This window comes from Cervus canadensis, chromosome 13, assembly GCF_019320065.1.
Source record: "Cervus canadensis isolate Bull #8, Minnesota chromosome 13, ASM1932006v1, whole genome shotgun sequence".
NCBI lineage: Eukaryota > Metazoa > Chordata > Mammalia > Artiodactyla > Cervidae > Cervus > Cervus canadensis.
The window spans coordinates 1,756,931-1,773,385 of NC_057398.1; the positions used below are offsets into that span (position 1 = coordinate 1,756,931).

Below are 16,455 nucleotides of genomic sequence, written 5' to 3' on the forward strand. Positions count from 1 at the left end.
CTCAGAGCAAGGAGAGCTGTCAGCCGCGCGCAAGCACCCTCAGCGCTCTGCAGGCACGGCCGGCTTCAATCTTTTTGTTAAAGTCTTTTCTTTAAATGGGAAGAAGAGAAAGTTAAGTTGCTTAGTCATGTCCAACTCTCTGCGACCCCATGGCCTGTAGCCTACCAGGCTCCTCCGTCCACGGGATTTTCCAGGCGAGGGTGGGTTGCCATTTCCTTCTCAGGGGATCTTTCCAATCCTGGGATCTAACCCAGGTCTGCATTGTGGGCAGATGCTTTGCCATCTAAGCCACCAGGGAAGCCCATTAAATGGGAGGTAGCTTAATTATTCTCCTATTTTGCAGAAGAAAAGACTGAGGCTCAGGGAGGTGAAGGAATTGGCCCGAGGACCAGGGCTGTGGAGCCCGGAGCCTGGAACCTGAAGACAGGCAGTTTGACCCCGAGCCAGGCCTCTGTGGGGACAGGCCCAGCACTCGGGCACGCTCTGTGACCGGAAGGATATGCCGGTCGGAGCCGCGCTCCCTTTTCTGTAAAGACGTCTTTGCTCACGTCCTCGGGTGCCTTGTTGCCGTTGTTCAGCCAGCCGCTCAGTCGTGTCCAACTCTTTGCGACCCCATGAATGGCAGCACGCCAGGCCTCCCTGTCCTTCACCAACTCCCAGTGTTTGCTCAAACTCACGTCCATCGAGTCGGTGATGCCATCCAACCGTCTCATCCTCTGCTGCCCCCTTCACCTCCTGCTCTCAATCTTTCCCAGCATCAGGATCACCCCCAGATACATACTGAGGAGAAAATTGGGCTCTCGGGCTGACCATTTCCAGCAAAGGGACTTGAAAGTCCTAACAGGCCAGACGCTGGCGGAAGGATGGAAGGATGGAGAGATGTGCTTTCGTCATCTGGGGTTGCCATGCCTTGGCAAGGTTAAAGCATCCCCCCAGCCCAGGGTGCTTCTCCCCTGGACCCCGGTTGTTCAGAATACCAGCGGCCGGGACTTCAGCAGGACCGGCCACTCGGCAGTGCCCGAGGCGTCCATGGAATGTCAATCAGGTTCCCAGAAAAGGTGGAGCGGTCAGATAAGGACTGGGAATGTGGCAGCCGGGAAGCCGGGCAGGATTCTTGACGGAGCCTCCCGGGCCCTCGGCCTGGAGCGGGAGGCTGTGCACGCTGGTGATCTGACTCAGTGCGTCCCCGCCCGCTGCAGGACAGGACAGGTGCCCCTTGGCGAGGCTGCCTGGGCCCACGATTGCTCCATTTCAAGTCCCAGACACGGAGGAGGGCCACCTCGGGAACTTGGGATTAATAGATCCACACCACTAAATAAAAAAATAGATAAACAAGGACCCACTGTTTAGCTCAAGGAGCTAAGAAATGGCAATCCACTCTAGTATTCTTGCCTGGAAAGAATCCTTGTCCATGGAACTCCCATGGACAGAGGAGCCTGGCGGATTACAGTCCATGGGGTCGAAAGAGTTGGACACGGCTGACTGAGCACACACACGTTATATTCACTATCTTGTAATATCTTATTAAATAACTTATTAAAAGAATCTGAAAAGAATATATATGTGTACATATATTGTTGTTGTTGTTTAGTCACTCAGTTGTCTCTGCCCCTTTTCGACCCCATGACTGTAGTCCACCAGGCTCCTCTGTTCATGGGGTTTTCCAGGCAAGAGAACTGGAGTGGGTTGCCATTTCCTCTTCCAGGGAATCTTCCCGACCCAGGGATGGAACCTGTGTCTCCTGCATTGGCAGGCGGATTCTTTACCACTGAGCCACCAGGGAAGCCAATATACATGTTATATATGTATAACTGAATTGCTTTGCACTATACCTGAAGTATATTGTCACCCTGCTTATTTAACTTATATGCAGAGTACATCATGAGAAATGCTGGGCTGGGTGAAGCACAAGCTGGAATCAAGATTGCCGGGAAAAATATCAATAACCTCAGATATGCAGATAACATCACCCTTATGGCAGAAAGTGAAGAACTAAAGAGCCTTTTGATGAAAGTGGAACAGAAGAATGAAAAAGTTGGCTTAAAATTCAACATTCAGAAAACTAAGATCATGGCATCTGGTCCCATCACTTCATGGCAAATAGACGGGGAAATAGTGGAAACAATGAGAGACTTTGTTTTTTTGGGCTCCAGAATCACTGCAGATCATGACAGCAGCCATGAAATTAAAAGACGCTTACTCCTTGGAAGAAAGTTATGACCAACTAGACAGCATGTTAAAAAGCAGAGACATTACTTTGCCAACAAAGGTCCATCTAGTCAAGGCTATGGTTTTTCCAGTGGTCATGTGTGGATTCGAGAGTTGGACTGTGAAGAAAGCTGAGTGCCGAAAAATTGATGCTTTTGAACTGTGGTGTTGGAGAAGACTCTTGAGAGTCCCTAGGGCTGCAAGGAGATCCAACCAGTCCATCCTAAAGGAGATCAGTCCTGGGTGTTCATTGGAAGGACTGATGCTAAAGCTGAAACGCCAATACTTTGGCCACCTGATGTGAAGAGCTGACTCACTGGAAAAGACCCTGATGCTGGGAGGGATTGGGGGCAGGAGGAGAAGGGGACGACAGAGGATGAGATGGCTGGATGGCATCACAGACTCAATGGGCATGAGTTTAAGTAAACTCCGGGAGTTGGTGATGGACAGGGAGGCCTGGCGTGCTGCAAAGCGATCCCACGACTGAGCGACTGAACTGACTGATACTTGAAACATTGCAAATCAACTCCACTTCAACTAAAAAGCAAGCAAAGAGTGACAGGCACGCGCTCCAGGGAGTTTCAGAAGAATGGACATTCCCTGGTGCTGCCGTGTGTGTCGGGGGAATTATTAAAGCAAAATGAGTTTTTAAAATTTATTTTTTTATTGAAGTAGAGTTGATTTACGATGTTAATTGCTCGGCACAGCCAAGTGAGTCAGTTACACACATTTACACATTAAAAAAAAAAATACTTTGTTCTTTAAGCTTCAGTAAAATTACAGTCTTCAAAAGGGAAAAGCAAAAAAGAAGCCCCAAGCTGCTGAGTGACTACAGGGAGGTCTGCGTCTCATGTCAATTCATTGCTGTGTCTAGGCTGGAAGGGGGCGAGGGTAACTCTGGGTTTCCTGGATCTGTGAACACTTTGCTAGGAAAGTTTCGTAGAAATTAATCATTAGACATGATATTAATAGCACAAAATTAGCTTGGAGTTTCCTGAGGGTTTTTAGTTATAGCAAAAGTAAACTAGGGACTTCCCTGGTGGTCCAGTGGTTAAGAATCCGCCCTCCCACGCAGGGGACATGGGTTCAGTCCCTGTTCAGGGAACTAGGATCCCACATTCAGAGGGGTAGCTGAGCCCTGGAGTCCCAACTACTGAGCCTGTGAGCCTCAAGGAAGACCCAGCCCAGCCAAAAATAAATAAATAACTCGATCATGTAAACCTTTCTCAAGTGTTAATGTGTTTTCTGCATTTTAGTCTGTCTAATCCTTTACAAAGTGTTCCAAACATCAGGACCCCGGAATGCCAACCATGTTCCATCTCAAATGATAGACGTAAACACACATTTGTGCGATTCTGATATGGAACTGTGGCCCTTGGACCCTGGCTAGCTCCACCTGGGAATATGTGGAATTTACTTGTCGTTTTCAGGAAATAAGGTGTCATTGTTAGGAAGGTTTCCTGTCATAAAAATTTCTCTAATTTGGTTTTAAAATAGCAACCTTAGATGTTGTTTTTGACTCAGAAATATATAGGAAATCTAAAATTGTATCTCCCCCCCCTCTTTTAATGTGTGGACTTGAGTGTATGTGGAAGAATTTTCCATATTTTCCACAGACAAAAAGTGAGCTGCTTCTATTCCTAGTAGTGAACAATGTGACGATGTTTTATTGTCTGTGCGCACATGTGCAGACGTCCTGACATTAAAAGGAGAACTCGGGGTTGGTTTCGGTGACGGGTTCCAGGTACAGAGACCATCCTTCTTACTCCTTGAGCCCTCGTCCTGAGAGCTGGTCAGCCCGCCAGCCTTAAGGTTATCATCTGCGGCCGACAAGTGGTTTTCCAACCCGGAGCTTCTCTGGCGTGGCCCTCCTGACCAGGCTCACACTCACACACAGAGCCGGCTGTTTCTGGTGTGCCCAAGCCACGCCTTATTTGTCAAAGGAAGAAATAGTCTGTCCTGAGTTTCTTTACATAAAGCATCAGGAAAATAAATACTTTACAAAAGTCTTCGCAGTGTGATTAGAGAAGTTAAATATTGAAGATTCAAAACCCAACCAGAGTTCTTCAAAGAAAAAAGCAAAACAAACAAGGCCAGCCGGGAGGAAGCTCTGCTCTTTGTGGGAGCAAGAAGCTGCTGCTTTGGGGGACGGCGGGGGAAGGGAGGCTGACGTGGAGGCTCTCGAGAGCTGTGAGCGGCAGACCAGGTATCCAGGACCCCACACTCCCGTGGTCTTCTCTTAACCCCCGCCTTTTAAAAAACTGTGATACAGTGTATATGACAAAATTCACCATTTTAACCATGCCAATGTGTCCAGTTCAGTGGCATTTAGCACGTTCCCAATGTCAAGACCATCACCATGGTCCAATTCCTGAGCATCGCCCGCCCCAAGCAGGAGACCCGCCCCCATGGAGAAGTCCATCCGCTTCTCTCCCCGCCGCGGTCCCTGCCTTCTGAGTGGGGACTCCCCTCTCCTGGACAGTTCACACAGCAGAAGCCCACAGTGTGTGGCCTTTTGATGGGGCTTTTCCTCGCGGAGAATGTGTTTCGGGTGCTCACCTCTGCTGTGGAGTGTGTCAGGATTTCATGCCTTTTTATGGCTGAGTTCCATTGTGTGGGTGGCCTGCGATTCATTCATGCATTCATCTGTCTGTGGACATCGGGGTTGTTCCCACCTTTTGTCTGTTGTAAATAATGCTGCTGTGAACATCTGTGTGCAAGTTATTATTTGAAAACCTGTTTTTCATTCTTTCCAGTGTATACCTAAACGTGGAATAGCTGGGTTATATGGTAGTTCTGTGTCAGCTTCCCAGGTGGCTTACTGGCAAAGAATCTGCCTGCAATGCAGGAGATGCGGGTCTGACCCCTGGGTCAGGAAGATCCCCTGGAGAAGGAAATGGCAACGCACTCCAGTGTTCTTGCCTGGAAAATCCTACGGCCAGCGGGGCATGGCAGGCTACAGTCCATGGGGTCGCAAAGAGTCAGACACGACTGAGCGACTCAACAACAACAAAACAACCGTAGTCCTGTGTCTAACTTATTGAGAATACAGCAAGCTGTCTTTTCTCTTGCCTTTCAAAGGAAGTAGTCATTTTACTTATTTGGCTGTACCAGATCTTAGTTGCAGCATGTGGAATCTACTTCCCTGGCCAGGGATAGAACCCAGGCCCCCTGCATTGGGAGTGCAGAGTCTTAGCCACTGGACCACCAGGGAAGTTCCTCTCTTGCCTTTAAAATGCCCCTCTTAAAAAGTTACCACACAATTGATATTCTAAAATAAATTACGGGATGTGTTAAAGAATGGTTATATTTCTAGACTGAATGTTAAACATCTAAGAAGTTTCTTTGGAGCCCAAAAGCACTCAGAATAGTTTGTTAAATAAACAAGCAAACATGCACCACTTACATTTATTTACTTCCTGCCAGAGTTGGCTTTTTCCTACAACATTCAGCCTTTTACAAAATCCAGCGTCTCTTAAGAGGACGGTTATAAATGGATTACACGGTCACTGTCCACTTTGGCTTTCTACTTTCTGCATCAGATGGCAGCTCTCTAGTCTCTGATTTGGCTGGATGCAGAGTAATCCCAGGGCGGATCCGAGTTTTAGTGCTCATCTTCCATTTTATGTTTGCTTCTGCTTAAATGTCCTGGTTCCCCAGGGCAGGTAGGAGAGAAATGACATGATTACAGATAATACTGATGGCTGGGGACCGATGACCCCCCAGCACACTGGCTGGGGAGTTCCTGGTCCCAGCTTCCAGTGGACAGAGCAAAGACCTGAGCGTTCGCTTGCCTTGGACAGCGCGAGCTCACTGGAGGGGCCAGCCCGTCCCTGCAGGGGCTGCTCCCACCCCCAGCTCCTCCCTGGGTTTGGGGATGTAGTTCAAAGGTGCTTCTCTAAAAGGCGTACGCTGTCACCCAGGGCGAAGATCCAAAGCACTCAACAGTCAATAAGGCGGAGGCACCAACCAGTTGGCATTAGGCTGTGGGCTGGGGAAGGGGCAGCGGGTTCTGGAAGCCCCCCCAGGGCTCAGACTCCACGCGGCAGTGGCTGGAATGCCGGCTGGTCTCAGGGTCCTGGGTTGGGATGCAGAGGCCGCGGCTCTGGGAGGGAGTGTTGGGGTTGTGACTATGGACCCACTGACAAGCAAGTATTTTAATATTTCAGCAAGCAGCGGGGCTCTCCTGCCAGGCTGGGAGGATCTATCACTTTCTGCAAGGCTGGAGCGTGTCTTCCGTGTGTCCTCACAGGGCAGCGATGCCCTCTCCGCAGAGGGCGAGGACCTGGGGGAAGGCGGGGAGATGAAGGCAGAGCCTGGAGAGTGGAGAGTTCCGGCTCCCGCCTCTTTTCAGAGACCGTGTGTTGAAGATGTTGGAGGCAGGGGCGGGGACTGGAGCGGGTGGTGTGGGCGGGCGGGGCGGCCCACTGAGGGGGGCGGGAGAGGAGGACGGAGACGCAGCCTGCAGCAGGGGAGGCCCTCGAGGGCAGAGGTCACATCCGGGGAGGGGGCAGCGAAGGGGGCGTCCTCTCCGATAGGGCTGCCAAGTGGGAACTGGGAAGGCTCAGCTGCTCGGGCAAGGAATCCGGGGGGCAAGGGGTGGGGCTCCTCTGGGTTTCCAGCGTTGACTTTCCAGCCTCCGTCTGAAAGCTGCTTCTGCCGGGTCCTTGGGCGAGAGGCCAGAGTGCGGCCTTCCAGCCTTACCCAGGTCGTGTGCACCCTGCAGATCGTGCTAACATGCTAACCTGGTGCTAACCGGTACTAACCCTAGCCAGCAGACACTGAACTCATAGTAATAATAAAATCAGCATTATTACTATCTTGTTGATCCGTTATATAAAACATCCTGTACTAACCCTATGTAAAAAATCCTGCTTCTGTAGAAGTTTCATAGAATTGGTTTCATTCCTTTTTTGGTGTGTGTGTGGGGGGGTGCTGTGGCTCCTGGGATCTTAGATCCCCCACCAGGGGCTGAGTCCATGCCCTTGGCAGTGAAAACGCAGAGTTCTAACCACTGGACCACCAGGGACGTCCCAAATCGGTCTCACAGATTGCAGTGATGACATTCACATTTGAAGAGTCGTGGGTACCTCCAGCTCTTTGCATTGCATTATTCCTAGAGATTTGCTGTTCATTTAATATACTGACAACCACCACAACGGATGTCCTTTGAGGGTCCATAAGCCCCAGGAGTTGGTGATGGACAGGGAGGCCTAGCGTGCTGCGATTCATGGGGTCGCAAAGAGTCGGACACGACTGAACGACTGAACTGAACTGAACTGAAGCCCCAGCTCTGGAGAGAGGCCTCCTGGACTTGAATTCTGACCTGACCCTCGGTGACTGACGTGCCTGGGCCACTTACAGGCCTCCAAGTCCTCCCTGCAGGACGAACCCGGCTTACAAGGTTAAGTGTCCTGAAGCGTGTCGCTCTCGGTCCAGGTGAGTTTCTGCGAAGGACAAGTGTGCTTCTCCCGTGCGCCCGGCAGCGCAGCTATCTTACCCGATTCCGAACAACGGGCTCACATTCCTTTCCTTTCGTCCTTGAGGAAGCGAGGGTCAGAGAGGACGAGTCTGCCTTGTTGGCGCCGGAGGGGCGGGAGGGTTTGCACTCGCAGGCGCCTGGCTGGTCCCAGGGCAGCCGGTTGCCTGGGCTATTGCATCGTCGTGTCTCGGGAGCCCAGGACGCTGCTGGACACACAGGCCGAGGGCATGAACGCCTGTGTCTGCCTCATCCTGCAGGCGTGCTGAGTAGCCTCAGTCGTGTCCAACTCTTTGTGGCCTCGTGGACAGTAGCCCACCGGGCTCCTCTGTCCATGGGATTCTCCGGGCGAGAATGCTGGAGCGAGTGGCCATTCCCTCCTCCAGGGGATCTTCCCGACCCAGGGATCAAACTCGTGTCTCTTGTCTGTACTGCAGGCGGATTCTTCACCACCAGGGCCACCTGGGAAGCCCCCTGCTGCTTCTTTTGTTCCGCTTTCTGGGCGCTGCAGGGTCTGGCTTCCGCGGTGCCACACCCTCTCACCAGTACCTGGTCTCTTATCTCTCAGCCTTTGTTTGTGCCTGGCCTGATGGCCAGGATGGCCTTGTGTCCACGGGTGCAGCCACAGAGCTTCAGCCTGAGAGAGCCCAGGCAGCACTTTCCAGAAAGATTGTTCTGAACATGCAAGGATGGGGTGTCCTGACTTTCTTTGGTGTTAAAGATTCAGGTACCAAAGGCACCCTTGACTGGCTGATTCATGTGATGTTTTTTTCTTAAATTGAAATATACTTGATTTCAATATGAAGTGAATTTCTGCTATACACAAAGCGACTCAGGCTCACACATGTAGCATTCTTTTCTGTGTTCTTTCCGTCACGGTTTATCCCAGGCACTGAACGTAGGTCCCCGCGCTGATGGGCAGGCGGACCTCGCTGCCCATCCCTTCTGTGTGGAATTCGCACTCTGCGTCTGCCGGCCCCACACTCCCGTTTCCCTCTCCCTTGGCAACCACAAGGCTGCTCCCTGTGTCTGTGAATCTCTTTCTGCTCTGATCCTGCTTACCTAGGATCGCATGCATGAAACTTCTCATGTTGGCAGCTCACCCAGAAGTGGACGTGTGGCCGCTTCCAGATCTGCTGCCACTCTTGGTGCTGGAGGCTGGGGGCTCGGAAGACAGTCCTGGGTGTGGGCTGGAGCCCCTGAGCCTCCGCTTCCTCACTTACGCGCTTCCCAAGGTCAGTAGAGACGGCCCGTCTAAAGGGCATTATAGCCGCAGAGGACCATGGAAATCAAAGGGGCCATCTGGAGAGTTTTTTAGCGAGAAACAGGGATGGGAAAAGAGCCCAAGTTGTCAGTTTCAACACAGAGTTTCAAAAGAATACGCCCGAGATTCTGCTTTTGTTATCTCTGAGTGAGGAGAACAGGGTCATTTTATCTCCTCTGTTTTGCCTATCTGCATTTCCTAGCTGTGCTGCTATGCACTTTTTTTTTTTTTAAACTTAGTTGAGTCATTTTTTTTAAAGAAACATCTTTAAAGATATCCAAGAAGAGGGTTGTACTTACACTCTGATATTTAGTTGATACTCGAGGATCATTGCTATAAATATCCAGTATTGTACAATAGATGTAGCTAAGTGACCACCTAACTAATATAAAATAACAGGGTGGATAAATAAATAAAATTATATAAAAAAATAGAATGGTCTTCATTGAATTTTTTTTTTTTTAAGTAGCTGTGGTTTTCCTGCCACGTCTGACGGATGGTCTGGTTCCTTCTCCAGCCTGGCTTCTAGTGTGTGGCTCAGACTGAAGGACCTCTGGGCTCTGCCCATCCAGACCCCCAAGTCTGAATGTAGATAATCACAGGGACACAATTTTGCAAGTTCTTGGTTGTTGTTGTTGTTCAGTTGCTCAGTTGTGTCCGACTTTTTGCAATCCCATGGACTGCCGCACGCCAGGCCTCCCTGTCCTTCATCACTTCCCCGAGCTTGTTCAAGTTCATGTCCGTTGAGTCAGCGATGACATCTAACCATCTGTCGTCCCCTCCTCCTGCCCTCAGTCTTTCCCAGCATCAGCAAGTTCAGAGTAAGCATGGCTAAATTTGACACTCGGACTACAACAGGGTCTAAAGAAATCCCATGTCATCTATGCCCTTTTGGTCCTAACATTTCTGGGGAATTCTTCATATTCTCCTGAACTTGACCTTCTCAGTTTATTTTCTTCAAAAACTATCACTTTAAAATTGTCGAGGAATTGTGCGTGTTCATTATTATTTATGCTTCTTTAAGCTGCTGAGTATTCAAAGTTGCCATGTTCCAATATGACATCGCTCCTGCCTTTGATGGTCCAGCTACTGTTTAAATTCTCTGGGTCTGGGTCAGCTAGCAGTTAAGGTTGAGAGGGACAAGCCCCACCTGAGGTCCCCTGGGGTCCCAAGCTCGGCCGACATTCCTTCTGCTCACCTCGCACTGGCCACCAACGTATTTATAGAACTCAGTGTTCTTGAAATGTGTTTGCCCATATGTGCCTCTTAAAAAAAATTGTGTTCTCTCTTGCATAATGTCTAGTGGACATCTAACATTTTCATTATAAATTTAAATATTGAATGTTGAAAAAATCTATAAGAAATGTTATGTTACTTGTTTAAGGATTCTCAGGACTTCCCTGGTGGTTCAGTGATGACGACGTCGCCCTCCAGTGCAGGGGGTGTGAGTTGGATCCCTGGTCGGGGAGCTAGGATCCGGCTTGCCTTGGGACCAAGGGACCAAAACATAGAACGAGAAATGGTCATCTAAAAAAAGATCCTCAACCAGAGAGAGTTTTGCCCCCCAGGAGGCATCTGGGCAACTTCTGGAGGCATCTGTGATGTCACACAAGTTTGAAAGAGCATGTGTGTGTGTGTGTGTGTGTGTGTACACCAGGCAAGCTGCTCAGCACGCTACAATGCAACATGTAAGAAAAAGTTATCAGGGCAGAATCCCGACAGTGCTGAGGTTTGAGAAGCTGATTTGAATGCACCCCAAGAAATACGAATATCATGGTGAGTTTATGCTCAGTAGCATCCATTCAAAAAACACATCACAATTGGCTATAACATTGTTTCTTTTTGTCCCTGAAACTGTATTTCCATTCTTAATCCCCACAGATTTTTATCCCGATGAAAGATCTTTACTTTCCAAAGCCTTACTAGGGGTCATGTAATTCTCTGCTACAAAACTCTGCACATAAACTGAATTTGTTTTTAACTCCTACACTATAAGGTTCTAAAGGTTAACATTTTCCTTCTGTATTGAGGTAGCATTAGAAAGCGATCAAATGACATAAATATATTACAACATTCGATAGATGAGTTTTAAACACAGAAACCTCTTGGGTGAAGTGCGTCTCTTCATGGGGTGAATCAGGGAGGATCTTCAGGGACCTGCTCGATAGTCTTCGTTGATACAGAGATTCTCACCTTGGGGGCCAGGTAAGACTCTGGGGGTGGAGGGGGTGCCTCTTGAAGTAAGGCTGGAGAACCACAGTGGAGAATAGGGTAAAAAAACAGAATGGGCATGATGTTTACTCAGTTAGACCAATTTTGGGAAGAAAACATACAGACACTGAAGATTTTGAAATGGCTTTTCACACGCACGCACCTCCTGGAGAGTCTTCATGTTGTTTATATACTGGTTGGATTTAAGGAGCTGAGTAACCTAACAGCTCTCTTCTTTCAATGACTCAGACTGTTTTTTCACAATGCTAAAGCATGCTACAGGGCAGTAAGCCAATGTGTTTTATACTTTATAAATCCAGCAAGTGGAATGTCTCACCAGGGGCATCAGTATTGCGGAAGTGGTCTAGCATGTAGTGGATTGTAACTAGTTCTTGAACCAGACACAATGTTTATTCGCTTCTCCATCATCCAGCTGTGCGACCGGGTCAAATTATTACCAGTTCTGGTCCATAGCGTTCTCACCTGTAAAGTGGAACTAAAAATAGATTTCTCATCGGGTTGTGAGACTTAAATGAGGTCATGCATGCAAAGTGCTCAGTGCATGCCCCATATATGCTAAGTACTGGGTGAATATTAATTGTTGTCACCTTTAGACATTACAGTGTTTGGCTTCAGGAGAGAGCTCTGTAAGGGCGATGGGGTCATCATTTCAGCCTGATTTCTTCCATCGTGACTGACTGTTCCGTGCCCAAGGTGTTGTACCGCCCGCCCTGGTTTTACAATCGGCTGTAGACCTTTGAGATTTCAATTGACCTTGGGGCTCTGGAGCTGCTGGCGGGGGTCTGCCCACACCAGCCGGGCGCCCTCATCTTCCGCTCAGCCTCTCAAGGACACCCGTAAACACTCTAAGACCGCCTACCGCAGGGTGGTCCTCTGGATGCCTGAAGGCTTTTGGTGTTCTCAGAACACCGTCTAGGAGCTGAGTCAGGTGGCTGACCCACATTCAGTCTCCTCTGGGGCGACTTACACAAAACCCACGTCAAGGCAGGGCTCCGAGGAACAGCACAGGCACCTTAATCCTTGTATCGACAACTGTTCTGTTGGGTTACACAGTTTTCATCTCAGAGGAATTGTCTCTTGACATTAAACTGTCCAAACAGTATTTATATCTGCGACTGCCCCGCAAGATCACTTAACCCCACACAGCCGTTTAAAAGTAGTTAATGACAGAAGCGGCCTGACTAAACCCTGGTGAGTGATGGGCCACGTTCGACCCGGGCTGTCATGGTTTATGGCGGAAGGCGGTTTGTCCATCGCCTGCTTCAACCACAGCAGGTAATTTGAAATGAAATGAGACAGTTTCTACAAGCAGATTGATTTGGGAATCTTGCCTGCTCTTCCCTTTGACCCTTGACAAGTTGACACTACAAAGATTGTGACTTTAAAAAATGATTGGGTGCAAATACGTTTAGGTAGATGATTTACTGGGTGCCGAAGTAAGGACAGTGTCTTTGGAGTAATGCTGGCAGAGAAGGTAACTGTCCACTCTAACAACTCAGGCTTCATGTTTCTGAATCCAATTAATTACCCCACCAGGCCAATCTATTAATGATCCTTGATCAAGGTGTCTATATTCTTGGTAAGAGGCCATGGACCCAGCTGCCTGGTCAGAGACCGGTAGCCAACATCAAGAGCAAGAGACTCTGTCTCTTATTTATGTTATAAATACTCTTACTTACGATAAACTTATTAAAAGGTACTGATTCAGTTTGTCATTTTGGCAGAAAACCCACAGCTTGAAATTGAGTTCTCTTTCATGGGTCCCCTTTTTCCTTTTTTGTAAATGTGGTTAATAAAATACATGGGGAGGCACTGTGATTAAAAGGATGATTCAATTTTTTGATCTTCAAAGAGTTACCAGAGATACCAGGGAAAAAAAATCCTGCAGTACCAAAAATTTTTTTCTAATTCTTGGTAATCACACTTAGATTTTCCTACCAGGCATTATACACTACTTTATGTGTATGTAAAATATTATGTAATATTTTAATATGTAACAATTAAGCAAATATTTTTCACATTATTTTGACGCTACTCTTCTGATGCAGTTGTTTCTCTTAGAAGCGAAGTTTTGTCACGAGTAAATGTTATCCTACACTGAATTTAAAAATTAACCATTTTCCAAAACGAGAATAAAAATGACAGTAAGATGATTTTTTAAAAGCAGTTATCTCAGCTCATGATTATGTAATATTTATGCCTGGATTTCTTAAAATGAACTTGGCAGTAGTACTGTCGATTCATTAATATTGGGATTTGCCTTGAAGTAGCCACGTTCTGGAATATTTGCCATTGAACCCGGGCTGTTAACTGCAGCTTTTGTGTTTCTCTCTATTCTAACCACTTTGTTTGAAATATAATTTTGAAGATGCTAGTAAAAAATATAACAAATTCCTTATTGGTCTCCGTTTAAATTATTTACTACCCTTTGGAGCCATATCTTCATTGAACTATGCTTAAAGTATTTTGCAGGAATGTTTCTTTATGTTGTCCATCGGGTTTAATAGACGTGCCATTTAATAAGCTCTCTACCTGTAAGGATAGACTATTTGACCTCTGTGCCCTGCCACTGGTAGACATAGTATAAGATTGCTTTGTGAAATAAAGCTGTCGGTAACATCAACAAAATAAAAAATGATCGTATTCCAATACTCTCTGCTGAGTACTATGACAGCGCTGAAATATGGAATAAAATTGAAAGTAGATTAGTTTTGGGTCTTAAGTCATGTTTTGACAAGAAATAAGAGAGGAGAACATATCTTTGAACTTTTAGTTTTAAAGTTTTTTAATGAAAATATTTATCATTTTGTAAGGTTCCTTCTTTCTTTATCACACCGCGGCTGTATAACCTGAAAACAATCCGTTCTTTTATTGTGAGGGATATAAATACTGTTCTGTCTTTACATTAAATACCAGAAAGGGAGCTCACACGGGGAGAGATGGTCTGACACTTGGAAGTGAAGGAGTGTCACGCTAATAAAAAGGCTTATTGAAGAGGTTGGAAAATCAGTCATTAATAAGCTACATATTTTTAGGGTATGTAATGCATGTAAATACTGTAGACAAGCGGGCCGGGTTTGCTGTAATTTTTGTTTGCCTTCAGGAACGGTTTGAATCTGAAGAGGAAGAATAAATATGTCTGGGTGGGGAGAAAGCCTGGCTGGTGATTGCTTTCTACCTGGAGGAATCTGAAAATCGGGGCGACTTGCAGATTGTGAAATGGTTCCTTTCACCCCCGTGGTTATACATTAATGAGGTGAAATCGCTGCTGGTCCGTGGAGGGGTCGGTCAGCAGGGGGTGTGGGCTGAGGACACTGACCCTCCCCTGCAGGGTCTGCAAACAGCTGGTGTCACCCCAAGTCAGCCGGTGGAGCCCTTAAACACGCGGTGCCCGCTCGCCCTTCGTTCCACAAGCGGGCGGTTACAGCCGAGGGGGCAGCGTAAGCCGCGCCGCCGCCTCCGCGGGATGAACCAGGATGTGGAGTCTCGGCACACGTGTGCCTTCTCTTCTGCTCAGAGGCCCTCCTTCAGGGCGAGGCTTGTGTCTGCAAGCCATCTAACCAGGGCTTCTTTGAAAAAAAAAAAAAAAAAAATCCAAGGTGACTCTTCCCCCTAATGAACGTGAGTTATCCACACATGGTGGCATCAGGCTAATAACGCTAGCCAGACTCTCCTGGGACTCTGCTGTTAGTTATGAAAAAAGCAATCCTGTTGTCCTAATCGTCAATATATTCTATAGTCCGGAGTTTTGAAAGTAAGTTTAAAAAGTAAAAGACTATTTTGGCTAGCACTTCCCTGGTGGTATAGTGGATAGGAGTCCGCCTGCCAATGTAGGGGACACAGTTTGATCCCTGGTCTGGGAGGATCCCACGTGTTGCGGGGCAGCTAAAGCTGTGCACACAGCGACTGATCCCGCGCCCTAGAGTCTGCAACCAGAGAGGCTGTTGCAATGGGAACCCTGCGCCCTGCAGCGAGAGAGTAGGCCCCCTCGCTGCAACCAGAGAAAGCCTACGGGCAGCGGAAGACCCAGTGCTGCCGCAGATACATAAATTACTTTAAAAATTATTTTAAAAAGATGATATTGGCCAACAGTTCTGAAAAAAGTTTTCAAGCGGGCTCTGACAATCTCTCCTGAGGTATTTTGAGGCTGTTACAACAAAGAAAAGTGTTTTTTAATTTGAGATGAGTATGAGACACAGCTATGTGGCTGAGTTGAGGTGGGTGCCAAGTCTTGCGGACCCCTTTAATTCATTGGACGACATGGCACTAACCTTGGCTCTGCTAAATAATACGTTTAAACAGGACGGTGAATTACTGTGGTCATTACGTTGGTGTCGTTTGTCATCACGTTGAGTCCTGAGTGCAGAGGGTTTTCAGTAATAACTGTATGGTCACTGATGACGGAGATCAAGTTTACACGCGTGTTTTATTCATGGTTTTCTGTCAAATGTCAAAATCCGAGAGGAGCCCTGAGCACCCCGGGAAGGGTCTGCGAGTGCGCTCAGGTCCCAGCTGGTCACACCGTGTCCTCGGCGGGCGGAGGTCACCAAGAGAACTCGGCTGGGACACGCAAACCCAGGGGAGGTCGGCCTCAGCCTTCCAGAAGACAGGGGAGAAGGAAAGCGCGGGTATGAACGGGGCTGCAGGGGAGGGGTGTGGGCGCCCTCCCGGGGTGAGGGGCTCCCCACAGGTGGGGGGGGACAGCTTTCACAAAGCCCGTCCTGCTTCACAAACAGCGCGCGCGCGCGCGTGCCGTCCACCCGGGGAGCGTACTGATCCTTCCGCTGGCCGCTGTGGCGCCTTCAGCGTCAGACCAGAGTCTCCTGGGCCCGAGTCTCTCATCTGTGGAGCCGGGCTGAGGCTGCGGCGCCTGTCTCCTGCGTGAGCGGGTGAGGTAAGTGCCCTCCGAGAGCCCAGCTTGGGGCTGGCCCCTGGCCACTGCCCTGGGAACACACGGCCTCCCCTCTCTCTTGCGGGCTCTGAAATCAGGATGTCAACCTCTTCTTCCCTTTAGGTTTCATGAGCCTGATGAGGCCTACCCCCCTCTTGTGAAGAAACATGTTCTAGAAGTTGTTTTTTTTTCACCTTCTGCAAACCAAAATTTCTTATTCCAATTCGGGTTAACTCTGGTTGCTGGTTTAAGAAGTCCAGACTAGACCCTTGATGTCACTGAGTTTTGGAGATGATCTTTTCGGTGGTAATCAAGCTGGAGTTAGCACTGTTTTAAATATTATGGGCTGAAACAGATAACCAACAAGGACCTACTGTATAG

At 48.2% G+C, this 16,455-nt stretch overlaps 1 long non-coding RNA gene and 1 other non-coding gene across 2 annotated transcripts in view; one reads left to right on the forward strand and one right to left on the reverse strand.

Moving 5' to 3' along the window:
* LOC122452348 overlaps window positions 1–15,805 on the forward strand; it is a 42,284-nt gene extending 26,479 nt beyond the window's left edge. The window contains exons 2-3 of the long non-coding RNA XR_006272659.1: window positions 6,378–7,647; window positions 14,287–15,805. This is a non-coding gene — a long non-coding RNA (uncharacterized LOC122452348). The remainder of the gene's footprint in view (window positions 1–6,377; window positions 7,648–14,286) is intronic.
* TRNAG-CCC lies at window positions 5,350–5,422 on the reverse strand. The gene has a single exon. It is a non-coding gene; the product is annotated as a tRNA-Gly (tRNA).
* Window positions 15,806–16,455: the final 650 nt, after the last annotated feature.